The sequence below is a fragment of the Mesoplodon bidens genome (assembly GCF_964165515.1).
Source record: "Mesoplodon bidens genome assembly, chromosome: 10".
Taxonomy (NCBI): Eukaryota; Metazoa; Chordata; class Mammalia; order Artiodactyla; family Ziphiidae; genus Mesoplodon; species Mesoplodon bidens.
Window position 1 is genome coordinate 88,671,768 of NC_138172.1, and position 5,941 is coordinate 88,677,708.

A 5,941-nucleotide genomic window follows, 5' to 3' on the forward strand; every position below is an offset into this window, starting at 1 on the left:
ACCTGACCAGCAGTTACACAGAAAATAGTGAAAAATTAAAGAGCTATTATTGGACCTCCAATAAGAACATGTTGTGAGTTAAACTCATGTGGAAAAACAAAACAAAACAAGGAATGTACCTAGAGAAACACAGAGTTGAACTGACTACAAGCTAGGACTTTGCCTCCTGGTATTTCCAAATCCCATTCCCCGCCACTTTTGCTTGGATGCCCTTAGGTTGACACTGCAGTTTCAATTCCTTATCTGAGACCAGTAATCATGGAGTCATACAATCCACTTCACATCTGCCTTCCTCCTTAGTGGAGCGGGCAAACAACAGCATCTCTCCCGGAACTGGGACAGACAACCCTTTCAAAATAACTGGATGAATCATGCCTACTTCATATCCTGAACAAATTTAGGTCCACTTCCAACAGTCAACTAACAATAACCAGAAAATACATGCAGAACTAGCTCCATCATGATCTCTCCTGTTAACTGTTTCAATCTCAGAGGACAAGTTAAATTCCATGCTGGTAAAAAGGACAATTTTAAAACAAATCACTTAAATCTGTAGCTCTGTAGGCTTTATCTACTTTGAACTTATAGAAGACCTCAGAAATATGTAAAAATAGGAAGACTAATGGGTATTTTAAGATTCAGTGTCTGTTAATTCTTTCTTTTTCTTAAGATTTAAGCTCTTTCACCTTGCTTGGATAGAAGTAAAGTACTGAAAAAGTAATCATATCTTTGATTTTCCAATGGTTATTCCTTTTCTCAGTTTGGGGATTCATATAATAGAAAACTAAAACTGATATAAAAGGAGGAAGAATATTGAATACCAATATAATTACTGTGATTATATATTAAATCTATCCCTGATTTTCCCGGCAAAAAAATATCCATGAGGTGTATAAAAGGAGGTTTTATGTAACCCTCATTTTCTCATTGAAGGAATAAAAGGAAGCATACCGATTCATAAGAAGAAAATATTTTCCTGGTACTAAATTCCAAAGAGAAACTTTTACAGGTCCATCTACACAGAGATGTTGAACTGTATACAGAACAATATCTTCAACAGTCATTGGATAATTTCTTAGTAAACTTTTATAGGCCTCATTTTTTAAAAAACTTGATGAGAAACAACATTTTTACACAATAATACATTTATATTCAATTCATAAGGGAGGGCTTGAACTAAGTCAACAGCAATAGAGAGAGAAAAAATTAATAGGAATTAGTAGTGACTATCTGGAATTAAGGATTTGAAAAAGGAGACACTGCAACTACTCTTCCTCTGTTCTAGCTTTCAATACCAACCTTCCTCCAGTCTATACCCTTTCTCTAGGCCACTGTTACTCGAAGTGTGGTCTATAGACCCACCTGCCAGTCTGCAAACCATCACCAGTATACAAGGAGGTCAGTTCTGAAATTGAGAGTAAATGTTTCAAACTTTTATATCAATTTGACAGAATTATTTTATGAATGGTGAATCTAATAATTTAAAATCCAAGCCTGTTCTTTTAGTGCCTTTAATTTTTTTTTGCTTTTATTTTTGTAGTAATTAATTGCTACTGTGTTTTATAAAAGTAAACTCTTGCAATGTCTTGAAAACTTAAAAATCAAAACAAAACTGGTCCTTTACCGCATATAGAAATACTACTCTAGACCTGTTTCTCCAACTTCAGTGGCCATATACCATCCTCATGAGTCTGCCATATCTGTCACTAACTTTATCATTTATTCAATAATTTTATTTAGGGCTTCCCTGGTGGCGCAGTGGTTGAGAGTCCGCCTGCCGACGCAGGGGACACGGGTTCATGCCCTGGTCCGGGAAGATCCCACATGCCGCGGAGCGGCTGGGCCCGTGAGCCATGGCTGCTGAGGCTGCGCATCCGGAGCCTGTGCTCCGCAACGGGAGAGGCCACAACAGTGAGAGGCCCATGTACCACACACACACACACACACACAAATAATAATAATAATAATAATTTTATTTAAAGAAAATCAAATTTTTATTTAAATAAATTTATTTTTAAATGATACTATATCACCACCATATGCACTGTATTACTCTGTAAATAGAAAATAACTATAAAAGCAAATACTATGAAAACAAAGGAATGCAACTCAATTAAAAAATAATAAAATAAGATCTTCAAGTAGTAATAACAAAGCTAATTGGTTTGCAAAAGTGTACACCTGAAAGTAAGAGAAAAATCTGTTTTTTCATTCTTATCAATTGAAAATGAATATTCAGTTCAATGTTGCTTAGTTCAAGATAAAGATGAGCTATCCAAAAGATATTTAATGGCCTTCTCAGGAAAGATTGGACACTAAGAATTAATTCCTAATCAAAATGATATAGGTTTTGCACAACAAATTTTGTCTTTTCCAGTAGTCTCCTAAAGTGAACTCCCAAATCTTCTGAATGGGTCAGGTTATTTGGTAAAACTCAGAACAGTGATTTTGGAAGTGCTTCCTTTTGCTAAATCATTGCCATCTGGTTTGAGAAAATATTTATGAAAACTCTTATCAAGTGGCCTCCTCATAATTTTGAACATGTTTTCAGCAAGTTCTTGAGATGAAATTTCTGAAGAAACTACAAGTGTTTTCCATAAGTATTGTTAGCAGAATAAATGTAAGTTTCAAAACTTGTTCCCAGGATCCTAACTTTATCCTGCATTATCCGTGGAAAATACAACAGTTACCAAATATTGCACTCTTTTTTTTTTTTTTTGTGGTACTTGGGCCTCTCACTGTTGTGGCCTCTCCCGTCGCAGAGCACAGGCTCCGGACGCGCAGGCTCAGCAGCCATGGCTCATGGGCCCAGCCGCTCCGTGGCATATGGGATCTTCCCAGACAGGGGCACGAACCCATGTCCCCCGCATTGGCAGGCGGACTCTCAACCACTGCACCACCAGGGAAGCCCTGCACTCTTAATTTGGGCCAGATGCTTTGCTAAGTGCCAGGTAGATATAGATAGAGATCTGGCATTTATATATTATAAAATCTCATTTTATGTGTATACATTATATATAATGAGATTTTACGTATTACATATCGATATATGAAATGAGATTTTATATATGTTAAATTATATTTTACAATATATCATATACATGTGTGATATGTATAAAATCTCATATAATTCTCTCTTAATAGAAACTCTGGGCTCAAAGAGATGTGGCGACCTCATTCATTCAATAGTCAACAAATATTTGTTGACTATTTACTGTGTATCAAGCATCATTCCAGGCATTGAGATCACAGAGACAAACAGAATAGACACAGTCAGGTTATTTGTGTTCTAGTGATGGCTGGGAAAAGAAAGAACAAATAAGATAATTTCTCATAGTGATAAGCTATGTAGAAAGTAAGTTATGCACCAGAGATGTGTTGGTGGTTGAGGAAGTCTTTTCTGAGAAGGGACATTTGAGGTGAGATCTGAAGGATGAGAAGCAGCCATGTGAAGACTGGAAAGGAGCATTCCAGGCATAAGAAACAGTTCCTGCAAAGCCCTTAAGACAGAAACAAGCCAGGCATGTTCAGGGAAAACATAGAATGTATGGCTAGAATCTACTGAGCAATGAGGAACATTATATTCAGTGTCACATCAGTCCTTGTGGCTATGTTGAAGAGTCTGCAAGTTATTCTCTGCAATGGAAAACATTTGAAGGGTTTTAATTAGGTGAGTGACATAATCTGTTCTCATTTCAAATGAAAGTTAGTTACTTGAGAAGAGATACTAAGTCCTATGTTTCCTTGTCTTTGTCACAATACTTACCCTGGAGCCTTGAAACTTGTAGGTACTCAATTAATATTTGTTATAGATTCCAATTACTTACATTAGTTATCCTCCAGCTCCCACTTCCAGTGGCAAACTGTCTTTTCACAATAACCAAAATTACAATGTAATTACATTAAATTGCATCCAAATATATGGATTATTCCATCCCTTTCCCAATGAAATCTGATGTGCTGCTTCACCCATTAAACTACCCCTTTATCAAAGTCCCATTAATCTCCTGGAGGTACCACTGTGCTCATTAACTAAATGTTAGGTAGGCAAAGAAGTTACTTTGGATTTCACTTAAAAAAACAGAGCAATTAAAGTAATTACTCATATCTTGTGAAAATAAGCCAGTATGTAGCCAGTTTAACCTGCTAGAGATCTGTGGGTGAAAGAACCCATAAAGTGAGGGGTATTGGGATAGGAGCTTGAGTCCCTTTGCCAAGGCTTTCAAGTGGAGCAATTATTTACCCTAAAAAAGGACTGAACTGACTTTTAAAAAACTTTAAAAAGCCATTTCAAATGTTTGCAGAATACTTTAAAAATGTTAAATTGCCCAATTTACTGCCTAGATTTAGCTTTTTTATCTGAAAATTTATTTTAGTAACTATCTGAATTATAGTCTCCTTTTAAATCCACTTATTCAGATTCATGTGATTTACTTTCCAGAATTACAAGCAGTGCTCTATGCCATGTGCAATAGCAAAGAAATAAATTATAAAGTGTATGACTTTCCACCTAGTAATTTTCAATATATGGATTATCATTTGGACTTATTTTAACTCTGTACACTTACACATTATTTAGTATACCTAAAAATGTTTTCTAGAAAGGAATGAAATAAGGCCACTTTTGTTAATGTGCTACTCAATATAATAGATAATTGGGGAAACTGTAGATGCTTCTATATTATTACACAGAAAAAATAATTTATATAATATTAATTACCATAAAATGAGTTTATTCCACAACTCACAAAGCTACTATAATTAAAGAAATGAACAAATAGACCCAATTTTGAGATATTTAGATTCTATAATCCATATAATCTGAAGGTCAAGTGATGTGTCTCTTAGGCTCTTTTTTTTGGCTGTGTCAGGTCTTAGTTGCGTCATGCGGGCTCTTCATTGTGACGTGCGGGCTTCTCTCTAGTTGTCGTGTGTGGGTTTCTTCTCTCTAGTTGTGGCACACAGATTCCAGAGCGTGTGGGCTCTGTAGTTTGCAGCATGCGAGCTTTCTAGTTAAGGTGCACGAGCTCAGTAGTTGTGGCATGTGGGCTTAGTTGCCCCACGGCATGTGGGATCTTAGTTCCCCTACCAGGGATCAAACCTTGCGTACCCTGCACTGGAAGGTGATTCTTTACCACTGGACCACCTGGGAAGTCCCCTTAACCTCCTAGTTTAATAAGCTACTCAAAGAGGGGAAAGATGATCAATATTTACTGAACACTCACTATATCCAGATACTTTTAAATAAGTCTCTTATTTAAACCTTCACAACACACTTCTAAGGTGAATACAATCCTCATTTTGCAGATGAGAGAGATGAGTTTCCAAAGTATAAGTAACTCATCCAAAGCAAACCACTAGAGGAGGCTTGGGCTAGTGTTTGAAGACCAGTTTGTTTGCCCCCAACATCCAAGTTATTTCACTTCAACAAAAGATCTTCAGTTAAATAAATAACACCCCCCCCAGAAAAAGCAAAATAATGTTTCTACTATAATCAAAATATTCCTATTCTCTACCAAAATACGACCCCAAATAGTCATTTGAATATATCTTTAATTTTTTCCTTCTTCTTGAAAAAGTTACAAAACTTGTTTTCTATCTTAACTAGTTGCCTAATTTTTGCTGCATTAGAGCATGTATTAAGGAATGGCCTATTTAAGGTGGGGAGCTTACGAGGACCAGTAAGACACTAGTTGCTCCCTCAAAGATTTTATGGTGAGGGGGGAAGACAGGCAAACAGATGGATATGAAATAAGCACTTTGATATTCACAGAGTAATATGGAATCACAGCAGAGGTGGCCAGACTGGGGTGGGGAAGGCCTCCCCAAGGAGAGAAGTCCACGTTGATTTCTCAAGGAAAGGGTTAGCCAGGTGAAGAATTGGAGAAAGGGGATAACATGAAGCCAGGAAATCATATCAAGAGCACAAAAGTGAGAAATC